Raw genomic sequence first — 16,930 nt, 5'->3', positions numbered from 1 at the left:
ACAGTTCTTCTGTGTATTCTTTTAAAAAATGGAAGTGAAAAGCAAAGGAGAAAAGGAAAGATATACCCATTTGAATGCAGAATTCCAAAGAAAAGCAAGGAGAGATACGAAAGCCTTCCTCAGCAATCAAAACAAAAAATAGAGGAAAACAATAGAATGGGAAAGACTGGAGATCTCTTCAAGAAAATTAGAGATACCAAGGGAACATTTCATGCAAAGATGGGCTCAAAAAAGGACAGAAAAAGTAAGGACCTAACAGAAGCCGAAGATATTAAGAAGAGGTGACAAGAATATACAGAAAAACTGTACAAAAAAGATCTTCATGGTAATTACTTTAAATGTAGACAGATTAAATGCTCCAACCAAAAGACACAGATTGGCTGAATGGATACAAAACAAAACTCATATATATTATGTCTACAAGAAACCCACTTCAGGCCTGAAGACACATACAGACAGAAAGTGAGAGGACAGAAAAATATATTCTTTGCAAATAGGAAGCAAAAGAAAGCTGGAGTAACAATCCTCATATCAGACAAAATAGACCTTAAAATTAAAGTTACAAGAGATAAGGAAGAACACTACATAATGATCAAGGGATCAATCCAAGAGGAAGACATAACAATTGTAAATATGCTCCCACCATAGGAGCACCTCAGCACATAAGGTAAACATAAACACATAAAAGGGGAAAATGACAGTAAAATAATAATAGTAGGAGATGCTAACACCCCACTCACACCAATGGACAGATCATCGAAACAGAAAATTAATAAGGAAAGACAAGTCTTAAATGACACATTAGATGAGATGGTTCTAATTGATATCTTCAGGAAATTCCATCCAAATGCAGAAGAATACACCTTCTCAGGTGCACATGGAGCATTCTCCAGGATAGACCACATCCTGGGTCACAAATCAAACCTCAGTAATTTTAAGAAAGTTGAAATCATATCAAGCATCTTCTCCAACCACAATGCTATGAAACTGGATATCAGTTATAAGGAAAAAAATGGAAAGAAATGTAAACACATGGGGATTAAACAATATGTTTCTAAATAACCAACAGGTTAACTGAAGAAATCAAAAGGGAAATTTAAAAATTTCTAGAAACAAATGACTATGCAAACACAACAACTCAATACCTATGGGATGCAGAAAAAGCAGTTCTAAGAGGGAAGTTTATAGCAATACAATCGTAACTCAAGAAACAGGAAAAACACCGAATAGACAACCTAACTTTACACCTAAAACAACTGGGAAAAGAAGAACAAAAAAATCCCAAAATTAGTAGAAGTAAAGAAATCATAAAGATCTGAGCAGAAATAAGTGAAAAAGAAATGAAGGAAACAATAGTAAAGATTAATAAAACTAAAAGCTGGTTTTTTGAGAAGATAAACAAAGTTGACAAAACTTTAGCCAGATTCATCAAGAAAAAAGAGAAAGAATCAAATCAACATAATTAGAAATGAAGAAGGAGAGGTTACAACAGACAATGCAGAAACATAAAGGACTATAGGAGACTATTATGAACAACTATATGGCAATAACATGGATAACCTGGAAGAAATGGACAGATTCTTAGAAAAGTTCAAATTCCAAGACTGAACCAGGAAGAAATAGAAATTAAGAACAACTCAAAACAAGCACTGAAATTGAAGCTGTGATAAAAAATCTCCCCAAAACAAAAGCCCAGGACCAGATGGGTTCACAGGAGAATTCTATCAAATATTTAGAGAAGAGCTAATGCCTATCCTTCTAAAAAACTCTTTCAAAACATTGCAGAGGAAGGAATACTTCCAAACTCATTCTGCAAGGCCACCATCACCCTGATACCAAAACCAGACAAAGACAACACACACACAAAAAAACTGCAAGCCAACATCACTAATGAACATCAATCCTCAACAAAATTTTAGCAAACAGAGTTCAGCAACACATCAAAAAGCTCATACTCCATAATCAAGTTGGGTTTATTCTAGGGATGCAAGGATTCATCAGTATACACAAATCAATAAATGCAATTCTCCATATTTGCATATTGAAAGATAAAAACCATATGATCATGTCAATACATGCAGAAAAAGACTTTGACAAAATCCAGCACCCATTTATGATTAAAACTTCAAAAAATGGGCATAGAAGGAATCTACCTCAACATAGTAAAGGCCATATATGATAAATCTACAACAAACATTATCTCAATGGTGAAAAATCGAAAGCATTCCCCCTAAGATCAGGAACAAGACAAGGGTGCCCAATTTCCCCACTATTATTCAACATAGTTCTGGAAGTCCTAGCTATAGCAATCAGAGAAGGAAAAGAAATAAGAGGAATCCAGAACAGAAAAGAAGTAAAGCTCTCACTGTTTGCAGATGACATGATCATGTACATAGAAAACCCTAAAGAGAGTATCAGAATATTACTAGAGTTTATCAGTGAATTTCACAAAGTTTCAGGATGCAAAATCAATACAGAAATGACTTGCATTTCTATATACTAACAATGAAAAATCAAAAAGAGAAATTAAGGAATCAATCCTATTCACCATTGCAACAAAAAGAATAAAATATCTAGGAATAAACTTACCTAAGGAGACAAAAGAACTGCACTCAGAAAATTATAAGACACTAAAGAAAGAAATCAAAGATGACATAAACAGAAGGAGGGATATTCCATGTTCCTGGGTAGAATGAATCAATATTGTGAAAATGACTACGCTACCAAATGCAATCTACACATTCAACGTGATCCCTATCAAATTACCAGTGGCATTTTTCATGGAGCTAGAACAAAAAATTTCACAATTCATATGGAAACACAAAAGACCCTGAATAGCCAAAGCAATCCTGAGAAAAAAGAATGGAGTTGGAGGAATCAACCTGGCTGACTTCAGATTATACTACAAAGCTACAGTCATCAAGACAGTAAGGTACTGGAACAAAAACAGAAACATAGTCCATTGGAACAAGATAGAAAGCCCAGAAATATACCCATGCACCTATGGGTACTTTATATTTTACAAAGGAGGCAAACATATACAATGGGGCAAAGATAGGTTCTTCAATGAGTGGTGTTTGGAAAACTGAACAGGTACATGTAAAAGAATGAAATTAGAACACTTCCTAACACCATACACAAAGATAAACTCTAAATGGATTAAAAATCTAAATGTAAGACCAGAAATATAAAACTCTTAGAGGAAAACATAGGCAGAACACATGATGTCATAAATCAAAGCAAGATTTTCTATGACCCACCTCCTAGAGTAACAGAAATAAAAACAAAAGTAAACAAGTGGGACCTGTTTAAACTTAATAACTTTTGCACAGCAAAGGAAACTATAGGCAGGGTGAAAACACAATCCTCAGAATGTGAGAAAATAATAGAAAATGAAACAAATGACAAAAGATTAACTTCCAAAACATACGAACAGCTCATACAACTCACTACCAGAAAAATAAACAACCCAATAAAAAAGTGGGGGGAAAAACCTGGACATTTATCCAAAGAAGACATACAGATGGCTAACAGATACATACAAAGATGCTCAACATCACTCATTATGAGAGAAATGCAAATCAAAACTACAATGGGATGTCACTTTGTGCCAGTCAGAATGGCCATTGTCAAAAACTCTATGAAAGATAAGTGCTGGAGAGGGTATGGAGAGGGGGGAGTGCTCTTGCACTGTTGGTGGGAATGTAGATTGATACAGCCACTGTAGAGGATGGTGTGGCGATTCCTTAAAGATCTGGGAATGGTGCAGTCCTACGACCCAGCAATCCCACTCTTAGGCATATACCCTGAGGAAACTAAAATTGAAAAAGACACATGTATCCCATTTCTCATTGCAGCACTGTTTACAATAGCTAGAACATGAAGGCAACCTGGATGTTCAACAACAGATAAATGGATAGAGAGGTTGTGGTACATATGCATAGTGGAATATTACTCAGGCATAAAAAAGAATGACTTTGAGTCAGTTCTAATGAGGTGGATGAATCTAGAACCTATTATATAGAATGAAATAAGTCAGAAAGAGAAAGGTAAATATCGTATTCTAATGCATACATATGGAATATAGAAAAACAGTACTGAAGAATTTACTTATAGGATAGCAACAGAGGAACAGACATAGAGAATAGACTTATGGACATAGGGAGAGGGGAAGAGAGGGTGAGATGTATGGAAAGAGTAACATGGAAACTTACATTACCATATGTAAAATAGATAGCCAACGGGAATTTGCTATATAGCTCAGGTTGGGTCACAGTAGGCTGTTCCCTGCATCTTCCAGAACACGAACTCTGAGTGGTGGACAGTTAAGGGGAAGAGTGTATGGTTCACAAGGGGAGATCACTTTGGGCTCAGGACCCCCAGCCTTCCTGAAGATGCCTGTGTCCAGTTAGCGGTGAGGTCAGTCAGGTCTCAGCAGTGGCTAATGAAGATTGATGAGCTCTGATTGGGGTCCAGGGAGTCCCATTATTCTCTGGGGGCTGTAACACACACAGCCTCTGTGCACTCTGGAGAGAGGAAAAACTCAGTAGGCCGGGTATTTGGAAATGTATTTTGCTGTTGTTCAGTTGCTCAGTCTGATTCTTTGTGATCCCATGGACTGCAGCACGCTAGGCTTCCCAGTCCTTCACTATCTCCCAAAGCTTTGCTCAAACTCATGCCCACTGAGTGGATGACATCATCCAACCATCTCATCCTCTGTCTCTCTCTTCTCCTACTGCTCTCATTCTTTCCTAGCATCAGGGTCTTTTCTAATGAGTTGGCTCTTTGCATCAGGTGGCCAAAGTATTGGAGCTTTATTTTCAGTATCAGTCTTTACAATGAGTATTCAGGGTAGATTTCCTTTAGGATTGCCTGGTTTGATCTCCTTGCTGTCTGAAGGACTCTCAAGAGTCTTCTCCAACAGTTCAAAAGCATCATCAATTCTTCATCTCTCAACCTTTTTTATGGTGCAACTCGTTGTTTATGGTCCAGTCATGTCATCAGTACATGACAACTGGAAAAACCACAGCTTTGACTATATGGACCTTTGTCTGCAAAGTAATGTCTCTGCCTTTTAATATGCTGTTTAGGTTTGTCATAACTTTTCTTCCAAGAATCAAGTATCTTTTGATTTCATGGCTGCAGTCACCATCTGCAGCAATTTTGGAGCCCCAGAAAATAAAGTTTATTTACTGTTTCTATTGTTTCTCCATCTATTTCCCATGAAGTAATGGGACCAGATGCCATGATCTTAGTTTTTTGAATGTTGAGTTTTAAGCCAACTTTTTCACTTTCCTCTTTCACCTTTATCAAGAGGCTTTTTAGTTCTTCACTTTATGCCACTAGTTTAGTGTCATCTGCATATCTGAGGTTATTGATATTTCTCCTGGTGACCTTGATTCTAGCTTGTGTTTCATCCAGCGTGACATCTTGCATGATGTACTCCATATATAAGTTAAATAACATGCAGTTTTCTCAGGAGGCAGGTAAGGTGGTCTGATATTCCCATTGCTTTAAAATTTTTCCTTTATAGTGATCCACATAGTCAAAAGCTTTAGCATCATCAATGAAGCAGAAGTAGATGTTCTTCTTGGATTCCCTTGCTTTTTATATGATCCAACAGATTTTGGCAATTTGGGTAAATTTAAACATAATTGAAAAATTCAGTTTTCTGGGCACCTGGATTATGGACTGAACTTTATACTTACAGTATTAATTGTTTCTTGTAAAGATATTATTTAGAGATGTGTTGTTTGATTTGTATGCATGCATGTTCAGTCTTGTCCAACTCTTTGCTAGCCCATGACTGTAGCCCACCAGTCTCCTGTGTCCATGGAATTCTCCAGGCAAGAATACTTGAGTGGACGGTCATTTCCTACTCTAGGGGATCTTTCCAACTCAGGGATTGGACTCATGTCTCCTGGGTCTCCTGCATTGTAGCTGGATTCTTTACTGCTGAGCCATCAGGGAAGCTGTATTCTTTGATTAAAATGCATATATACTGTTTTTCTAAGTATATTATATCTTTGATGGCAGAGACCATTCCATATTCTCTATTGACATCCCCCATGGGGCTTGGAATATTGTGCTCTGGGAACAGTGACTGCTTAGTGAATATGAATGTGCTGCTCAAGGCCCAGGAGAGCAGTGCTCGCCTGGTGTGTGGGGCACAGAGGTAGACCAGATTCCTTCACCAAATTATACAGCATGACGATTTTATCAGAGTATCATGCTTTGTGTGCATTCTCTGTACTGTAAGTCAGGGGTTTCCCAGGTGGTACTAGTGGTAAAGAATCCTCCTGCCAATGCAGGAGATATAAGAGATGATGTTTTGATCCCTGGGTTGGGAAGATCCCCTGGAAAGAACACGTGCTTTTGGGATCATGTGAGATATTTTGCATCAGGAGGACGTAAGAGGATCAGGTCAGGGCAGGAGATGTTTAGCCCTAAGAAAAGCAGCATAAAAGGGAGTAAATGGAGCCATAACCAGAATTTTTTTTGTATAATTATTTATTTACATTTAAAAAATTGTTTATTTTTTTATTGAAGGATAATTGCTTTACAGAGTTTGACTGTCAAACCTCAACATGAATCAGTGGAGCTTTGACAGAAACTGTGACAGTGATTTCTGTGTTACTAGTGACTTTGATGATGATGATTTTGGTATTTAATTCAAGAATGCTGACAAACTTTTAGAATTCAAGTGTGACAAATCTGAAAAGCTGAGAACTAATGCTTTGATGATTATATATTTTTAATCATCACACTGTGATGCACTTGAATGGTAGGTTATTGATTCTTTCAACATTATCCTGTTGGATCAGAAAGAGATGTCTCAGCTGGTTTCCTAAACAAACCCTGTCTATAGTCAAGTGGTCTGGCAGACCCTACCTGGCAGTGACCACTGCAGTGGCTGGGTGTACTTGCTCATTCTCACAGTTTTCTTCCTTAAAGAGAGAATATGGCCAAATGCAGGTAGATAGTTCATGCAACAGAGTTTACTGTTTGTATCAATTTCCTTTTCCTCCAGTCCCATGGGGAAGATGCAGGTGTGAGACCAGATGGATGTTATATGCATGTGGGGGGTGTGTCACAGCTGGGGTGTCCTGAGCTTAGGAAACACTAAACTTACACAGAGATGCTGGCAATCCTGCCCAATCTTTACTTCCAGGGAAGACATTTTTCTTACTTTGATATGCAAGCTTATTTCCTCTGAAAAAATCAAGGAGATATTATTATCCTGGACTGAGTAAATGAATCTGTTCTCTGACCAAGAAAGTGACACTCTCTTTAGTTTTATTGTCTGTTTGTTATGGAAATATCTTTGAACAAAACTGTCCTTGAGCAAGCATATATGTGCAATGCACTGGGCTTAGCATTAAGGAAGAAGCAACAGATGGGGAAACAGTGTCAGACTTAATTTTTTTGGGCTCCAAAATCACTGCAGATGCTGATTGCAGCCATGAAATTAAAAGACACTTACTCCTTGGAAGGAAAGTTATGACCAACCTAGATAGCATATTAAAAAGCAGAGACATTACTTTGTCAACAAATGTCCGTCTAGTCAAGGCTATGGTTTTTCCAGTAGTTATGTATGGATGTGCGAGTTGGAATATAAAGAAAGCTGAGTGCCAAAGACTTGATGCTTTTGAATTGTGGTGTTGAGAAGACTCTTGAGAGTCCCTTGGACTGCAAGGAGATCCAACTAGTCCATCCTAAAGGAGATCAATCCTGGGTGTTCATTGGAAGGACTGATGCTAAAGCTGAAACTCCAATACTTTGGCCACCTCATGCGAAGAGTTGACTCACTGGAAAAGACTCTGATTCTGGGAGGGATTGGGGACAGGAGGAGAAGGGGACAACAGAGAATGAGATGGCTGGATGGCATCACCGACTCGATAGACATGAGTTTGAGTGAACTCCGGGAGCTGGTGATGGACAGGGAGGCCTGGCGTCCTGTGATTCATGGGGTCACAAAGAGTTGGACACGACTGAGTGACTGAACTGAACAGAAGCCACCAGATCTGGATTTGAGTTTGAGGTCACTACTTTCTAGTGGCTTACCTGGTGCTCAGATGGTAAAGAATCCGCCTGCAATGCAGGAGACCCAAGTTCAATCCTTGGGTTGGGAAGATCCCCTGGAGAAGAGGACAGTTAACAACTCCAGTATTCTTGCCTGGCGAATCCCAGGGACAGAGGAGTCTGGTAGGCTACAGTCCATGGGGTCACAAAAAGTTGGACACGACTGAGCAACTAAAGATACACACAGGCACTTCCTAGTTGTATCATCTTGGGCGAGTTACCTAACCTTGCTGAGAAATCGGGAATATGGTAGAGCTATTGAGAAAATTAAATTCGATAGTGTATTTAAAGCACTAGTACTTACAGACAAGATAGAATTTCTCTTGGACATTAAGAAGGTGGAACAGATGCTGGTGTCATATGGCAGTGTCTGTGTTCAAGCCATTCATGCTATAATATGGTCCTTCTATGAGCAAAAGAAATTTCCAAACCTGGCAGGCACAGACAGGAGCTGCTGGATGCTCTTTATTAGACATTTATATCTAAATTTGAAAAAGCTAATTCTACTTAATCCAGTGGTCAAAGGACAGATCTATTCCCAGTTTCCAGATTTTAGACACTGAATAGCATATTTGGAGAACTCTAAAATGAAGCAGAATGAACACATTACAGTTAATTAGGCTCTCTGGAAAGCCTATTGCCACTTACATAGGCAGCCTAATTACCTTATATTTTAATTTCCTCTTCCTCATGAACAGGTACTGAGGGGCCTCATCAATGAATTAGCTCTCAGCATTTTGGCTTTCAGCTTCTGTTCCGTCTTTGTATGATCAAGAGTTGGTCAGCTGGGTATCACCTCATTCTGTGTAGCCTAGTTTCTTGGCTGCAAATTAGACTATTCAATTGAGGATTATTTATTTCAGCATTTCCTCTGGTGTAAATGCTTCTAAAATGTATTTCTCACTCCTTAATAAGAGAGTGTTGAAAATAATTGGTTCAGATTTTAATGATTCAGCATCACCTTTTGAGCATTAGTCATTATTACATTTCATAGTCATAGATGCTGATCTAAAACTTTCCTTGTCAACTTACTCTCTTCTTACTTACCTCCTGCTCATGGAATGAAGCCAGTTTAATTGTGACACCCTCCAGGCCGCTTCAAGAGTTGTCATCGTCCTCCAGGAAGTCACGGTTGGTCCCTCTGTCCTCCATCCCCTTGGCCCCGTGCGCTAACTGCTGTGATGTTTGTCACATCCGCAGTTGTGCCTCGCGCACCAGCCTCTGAACCTGCCCTGCCCCGCATCTGTGCTCATCTCATTAAGGAAGCGGGAAGGGAAGCCCTCTCACCTTTCCCAAGAATTTTGGAAGCGGTTTGAGTGGACTCCCTCCAAAGTCGCGGTTGGCAGAAGCTTCCTGTGAAGGGCAGCTGGTAAACTCTTCGGGCTTTGTGGCTGCGTCGTCACTGCCACACGTTCTCACCGTCCTCTTCTCTCAGCCTGATAAGAGCTCTCCTGGGGCGGCCGTGCGCTGCAGCCCAAGCTTGCTGATCCTCGCTCCCGACACACAGTGCCTTAGAGCAGTGGTCTCCCAAAGAAAACAAAGGTATGGTTACCAAAGAGGAAAGGGAGACAAGGGATAAAGCAAGAGTTGGGGATTAACATACACACACTACGATATATTAAACAGATAACAAGATCCTACTATTTTGCATAGGGAACAATGTTTAATACGTTGTAATAATCTAAAATGGAAAAACATAGAAAAAAAATAGAGCAGTGGTCCCCAAAATTCTCTAAAAGTGGACTCCTAACAGTAAAACAGCTTTGAGAATATACTCAAGCTATAGGTATTTATTTCTATTTCTAAAATAATTACATTTTAAAATCAAATTGGTATTGTACCTATATTGTAAAACACACAGAAATAGAAATTTAAAAAGCAGGAGGTAAAAGGTGAATATACACAGACACTCTAATAGTTCTTTATTTTCCCCAGGGACAATCTTGCCTACTTCTTGTGGAAACTGCATGGCATCTCAGAGTTCTCTCTATTAGAGGAAAAAGATGACACTTCCCACATGAACCAGCCCTACAATTTTCTGCTGCTGCTGCTAAGTCACTTCAGTCGTGTCCGACTTTGTGTGACCCCATAGACGGAAGCCCACCAGGCTCCCCCGTCCCTGGGATTCTCCAGGCAAGAACACTGGAATGGGTTGCCATTTCGTTCTCCAATGTGTGAAAGTGAAAGTGAAGTCGCTCAGTCGTGTCCGACCCTTAGCGACCCCATGGACTGCAGCCTGCCAGGCTCCTCCATCCATGGGATTTTCTAGGCAATAGTACTGGAGTGACTTGCCATTGCCTTCTCCGACAATTTTCTAGAAATCTTAATATCAGCTTCTACCTTGAGTCTACTTAAACTCAAGGGAACCCAATTCATTGAGACCTGTCAAAATAAACGTTGAAAAACATTACAAAAATAGACTGAGAAAAAAATCAGTTCTTTAAAACAGTTCAGAGAACAGACTGGTGATCAAAAAGAAGACCATGAAATTCTCATGGTTATTAACCATTTACCTTCTTATAATGTGATACCTCACTTGGAATGCCAGGGCCACCTTTCTGGAAGTAGCAAACAACACAGGCAACACAGTTGGACTTTTCTGTGAGCAATAGCCTAGGACTGATGGCACTTGCAAATAGTTTTCTGAAAGCCATCATCTAATGATTCTTACGTCAGATCTCTAGATTTTTAATCTTGAGTATAAGGATTTCATAAGTGCCTATAGTTGAGTTTTAGTATATCAATGAATACATTGAGATTTTTATGCAAAATGGAATATATGAATGTGACCCGTACATATTTCTGGGAATATTACCTATTTGGGGGACAGAAATCATACAAGTTATTTTAATAGAGAGGATTTAATACAAAGAACTGTTAACTAAGTGTAAGATTATTAACAAAGTAAATGAAAAGGCAAAAAGAAAATCCAAAGTTATCAAGAGGCAGCAATTGCAGGAGACTGTGGCTGCTCCTAAGAGCTGGGCACAGAAAGGAAAGGGGCTGGAATCATTAGTATTTAGAACCTGAATCTTAGATCGTGGAGAAGCTGTAGCCCAGGGTGTTGGAATCCCGACCTCTCAGGGGAGAAGAAATGGCAGTGGAGGATCTCTGAGGGGCGTCCCCGCTGGTCGGGAGAGGGTTGGAATTACTGTATTCAACTGCAGCTTTGGAAGCAAACTGTTCTCACCGGGGTGGAAAGCATCCTTGGGAAGTGCTCAGGGGACCTGAAGGCTGATGGGATGAAGCAAGACCCCTCCTGATTTTCCCATGTTGGGTCTCTCCGGAGCATCCCCTATTGGTGCTTTGCTCAGTAGGCAAAGCAGAAAAATGGCTTTGTAGTCTGGCAAAGGTAGGTGGATTGGTTGATGGATGGTTAGGATTTTCTTTCTTTCTTTCTTTTCTTCAAGTTTTATTGAGATATAATTGACATATCAGCCAGGAATCAGTTCAGTTACTCAGTCGTGTCTGACCCTTTGTGACCGCATGAACTGCAGCATGACAGGCCTCCCTGTCCATCACCAACTTCTGGTGCTTGGTCAAACTCATGTCCATTAAGTTGGTAATGCCATCCAGCCATCTCATCCTCTGTTATCCCCTTCTCCTCCAGCCTTCAATCTTTTCCAGCATCAGGGTCTTTTCCAATGAGTCAGTTCTTTGCATCAGGTGACCAAAGTATTGGAGCTTCAGCTTTAGCATCAGTCCTTCCAATGAATATTCAGGACTGATTTCCTTTAGAATGGACTGGTTGGATCTCCTTGCAGACCAAGTATAGTCCCTAGTATCTATTTAACCTCAAGAGTCTTCTCCAACACCACAGTTCAAAAGCATCAATTCTTTGGTGCTCAGCTTTCTTTATAGTCCAATTCTCACATCCATACTTGACTGCTTACCATAGCTTTGACTAGATGAACCTTTGTCATCAAAGTAATGTCTCTATTTTTTAATATGCTGTCTGGGTAGGTCATAGCTTTTCTTCCAAGGAACAAGCATCTTTTAATTTCATGGCTTGTACAATTTATTAAATAAAAATTATTTAAAAAAAATTCATGGCTGTAGTCACCATCTGCAGTAATTATGGAGCCCAAGAAAATAAAGTTTGTCACTGTTTCTACTGTTTCCCCATCTATTTGTCATGAAGTGATGGGATTGGATGCCATGATCTTCGTTTTTTGAATGTTGTGGTTTAAGCCAACTTTTTCACTCTCCTCTTTCACTTTCATCGAGAGGCTCTTTAGTTTTTTTTGCTTTATGTCATGAAGGTGGTGTCATCTGCATATCTGGAGTTATTGATATTTCTTCTGCAATCATGATTTCAGCTCATGCTTCATCCAGCCTGGCATTTTGCATGGTGTACTCTGCATATAGATTAAATAAGCTGAGTGACAATATACAGCCTTGACGTACTCCTTTCCCAATTTGGAACCAGTCCATTGTTTCATATCCGGTTCTAACTGCTGTTTCTTGACCTGCATACAGATTTCTCAGGAGGCAGGTAAGGTGGTCTGGTATTTCTATCTCTTTCAGAATTCTCCACAGTTTACTGTGTTCCACACAGTCAAAGGCTTTGGCATAGTCAATAATACAGAAGTAGATGTTTTTCTGGAACTCTCTCGCTTTTTCGTTTGGACCAGTGAATACTGGCAATTTGATCTCTGGTTCCTCTGCCTTTTCTCATTCCAGTTTGAACATCTGGAATTTCACAGTTCATGTACTGTTGAAGCCTGGCTTGGAGAATTTTGAGCATTACTTTGCTAGTGTGTAAGATGAGTGCTATTGTGTGGTAGTTTGAACATTCTTTGGCATTGCCTTTCTTTGGGATTAAAATGAAAACTGACTTTTTCCAGTCCTCTGGCCACTGCTGAGTTTTCCAAATTTGCTGGCGTACTGAGTGCAGCACTTTCACAGCTGCCAGGAGCCAGCAAGGGAAATCCTACCCTTGGCAAAGGTCAACTGGGGAAGAGGCCTGACGGGCAAAAGCTAATCAGGACTTGAGGAACTCCCTGGACTTACCCGAGCATCTACCCCAAAGAAAACCGGAGTCTGACTGCCTTACTATCTTACACCGCTTACCAAGTCCTCTAATACTTACGGGGGCTTCCCCCCAACCACCTTTCTCTGAAAACATTAATTCAGAGCTGTAGTTAAAAAGTTCTCCTCGGCTTAATAGGAGTGTTCCAATCCAAGCCCCTCTGATAGCTTTCTAACTTGCCTGACAAGTTTGTCCGGGCTCTTACAACTACAAATGTGACTGTTTACAGCCTCCCAGCCACACAAGGACAGAAAGCCTAATATTCTAAAATACAAGAATTTGTTGAAGAAGTTAAAATCATTAGAATAGTACTAAAAAAGGTTTCATTATTGAATCAATGCTTGCTGCAAAGTTTCCTCTATCTATTGTATCCTTGGAGATATATTAATCACATATAGAGAAAATAAGTAGTAGCCTTTGATTTAACCACATTAGATCTTAAGTTAATAAATTCCTTTCTTGTAGCTCACTACACCCTTGCCTTATAGGAATGTAATTTGTCATGTGTCTTTGGAGAATAGCGCCTGACTTTAGGAAAATCACCTTTAAAGAATATAAGCCTTTTTCTAGCTGACTAACCTTTGTTAGGAGAGAGGGCCATAAACTGTTAGCAGGCCTCCTGGCCAGAAGATGATGTAAACCACATGAAACTTTTGTATATCACGAGACATACAAAAATAAGCCGTGATCCTGATAAGGGTCAAGACTGCTGACCCCGCGTGATTTTGGCATGACTCTATACCTCCCTTTCTCTATTTTTTATGTGCACAACTTAGGGTATAAAAGCAGCACTGGAAAATGAAGTTTTGGGCCTTGCTCACTGAAGCTTGGTCTCCCCGTGTCGTTCTTTCTCTTTTTCCGTCCTTTTCTCTATTCTCCTTTTTCTGGTTGAGATCCTTGGCGCACTGGGCCCTCTGCGTTTACTTATCTGCCTAGGCTTCTAAGACCCACTCGAGGGGGTGCCCTGGTGGGGTGCCTCCAGTGATTTGAGAGGGCACCTGCAGCCTACATAAACAGAGCAAACCCCGTGCTTGGGTGTTATTGGTTTCCTGCGTAAACCAAGGAATTATCAGCCCCTGTCTCTCTCTTCTTCTCTCTCTCTCGCTGACGCTGTTCATCCCAAGGATACCCTGGGCCATATCGAGGCAGGTCCCTGATACACAGCATCATCTTTGAGGATTTGAAATAACTCAGCTGGAATTCCATCACCTCCACTAACTTTGATCCTAGTGATGCTTCCTAAGGCCCACTTGACTTCGCATTCCAGGATGTCTGGCTCTAGGTGAGTGATCAAACCATTTGGCTTATCTGGGTCATGAAATGAAGATCTGTTTTGTATAGTTCTTCTGTGTATTCCTGCCACCTCTTCTTAATCTCTTCTGCATCCGTTAGGTCCATGACTTTTGTGGCCTTTATTGTGCCTATCTTTGCATGAAATGTTCCTTTGGTATCTCTAATTTTCTTGAAGAGATCTCTAGTCTTTCCCATTCTATAGTTTTCCTCTATTTCTTTGCATTGATCACTTAGGAAGACTTTCTTATTTCTCTGTGCTGTTCTTTGGAACTCTGCATTCAGATGGGCATATCTTTACTTTTATCCTTTGCCTTTAGCTTCTCTCTTTCTCAGCTATTCGTACAACTTTAAGGAGTACGGCATGATGATTTGACTTACATACACCATGAAGTAATGATCACAGTAAGTTTAGTGAACATCCATCCCTGGTGGCACAGATGGTAAAGAGTCCACCTGCAAATAAGGAGACCCAAGTCAAGTTTGATCCTTGGGCTGGGATGACCCCCTGTTGGAGGAAATTCAACCCATTCCAGTACTCTTGCTTGGAGAAGTCCATGGACAGAGGAACCTGGTGGGGCACAGAGTCAGACATGACTTAATGACTAAGTCAGAGAGACACAAAATTAAAAAAATTGAAAAAAATTATTTTTCCTTGAGTACCCTTAGGATTTATTCTCTTAACAACTTTCCCTTATAATGTACTGCAGTGTTAATTATATTTATTATGTTGTGCATTACAGCTCTAGTATCTATTTATATTACTGGAAGCTTTTTTTTTTTTTTTTTTTGGCTGCTTCATATGTGCCCTTGGCAATGAAAGTATGGAGTCCTAACCACTGGTTCACCAGGGAATTCCCAAGTTTGTACGTCTTGGCTACTTTCATCCAATTCTGCCTTCCCCATCCACTCCTGTCTCTGGTAACCACAGATCTGATATCTTTTTTACTGAGTTTGTTGTTTGAAGTATAATTGACCTGAAACACTATGTTAGTTCCTATTACACACATAGTGATTTGATATTTGCACACATTTCAAACTTTTACCATGATACGTTTAGTTACCATCCAGCACCATACAAACATATTACAGTTATTGACTGTATTCTCCCCACTATACTTTTCATAGCCTTGACATGTATTTTGCAGTTGGCCAGTAGAAGCCTACCTGGAGCATTTCTGTTGTTCTGCTTTTTGTTTATCCCAGTTAGACAGTGACTCTCCTAGGAATTCCAGTGACAGCTGTGACAGAGTGGTGGAACTTATCTCTAAGACTGTTTGAGGAGTAAGTGGAGAGTGTATGGAAGGCACTTAATGTGATCCCCGTCAAACGTGGCAGCATTAGAACCTGGCTTGCTCCCAGGTTGTGCTCTGTACATCAGTTTCTCCCTGTGACCCTAATGTTGCCACACCACTAAGCTTGCTCTTCTCACGATACCCTGAGGCTGTTAAGGACCAACATCATTGGGGGAGATAGGTATTAACACATAGCAGCAATGTGTTATTTCTTCAAAGGCATTCACCTAAGTTGAGTGCAAGTATCTGTGTGGGCAACACCCCTGCAGCCTTTAAAGCTATGTAGTTTTCTCTTTATTGTCTGCTGTGCAACCCTGCTCTTCTCTTCATCCCGGGTACCATCATCAGTTTCTGAATCCCTGTTGTCATTGTTCATTGGTGATGTGAAGCTGTTTGTTGAGTCTATTTTTGCAAGCTTTTCCTTTTGTTATGTGTCTTTTAAATCTGATTACATTTTTTGCTTCTTGGCTCCTCATGTGAAGTGTATATATGTATCTATGCACATACTGTATTTCAGAAGATCTGTTTTCAATGAGACTTATAACTCACACAGAACAGTGTATTCTTACTGATGAGTGATAAAAAGCTAAGTTTTCTTAGAAGACTGCTTGGTGATCCAGGAATCAGTGTTAAGAGACATAAGATGACTCCTCCTCCACCTCAAACATGTACATCTGTTTGACTCAGTCATCATTGCAGTAGGCTTGAAAGGATAAAAGTAATTTGTTATTCATAAATGATTATTGAATTAATATCAAGCCAGACAGCTAAATAAAGATTAGTGTAATTGCTGCTATTTAGAATGAATAATTTAAAAATAAAGCAAAATTGTTTTATGTTTCTGAACAACTGTCTGCCTCATAAATACAAAGAAATAAGGATTGACTCAAAACAAAACAGAAACCAACAAAACAGAAACCAACAAAACAAAAAACCCTTACAAAGCAAGTGGAAGCAAGGGTTGTTTGGGAAGGTTTCCTACAGTAATCAATAAAAAATCCATCAGTTCAGTTCAGTTCAGTTCAGTTCAGTCGCTCAGTCGTGTCCGACTCTCCGCGACCCCATGAATCACAGCACGCCAGGCCTCCCTGTCCATCACCAACTCCCGGAGTACACTCAAACTCATGTCCACAGAGTCGGTGATGCCATCCAGCCATCTCATTCTCCGTCGTCCCCTTCTCCTCCCGCCCCCAACCATTCCCAGCATCAGAGTCTTTTCCAGTGAGTCAAC

This window comes from Moschus berezovskii, chromosome 23 (genome assembly GCF_049115385.1).
Source record: "Moschus berezovskii isolate FMDL1 chromosome 23, NW_MosBer_1.0, whole genome shotgun sequence".
Classification (NCBI taxonomy): domain Eukaryota; kingdom Metazoa; phylum Chordata; class Mammalia; order Artiodactyla; family Moschidae; genus Moschus; species Moschus berezovskii.
Note: the sequence above shows the minus strand (reverse complement) of the source record.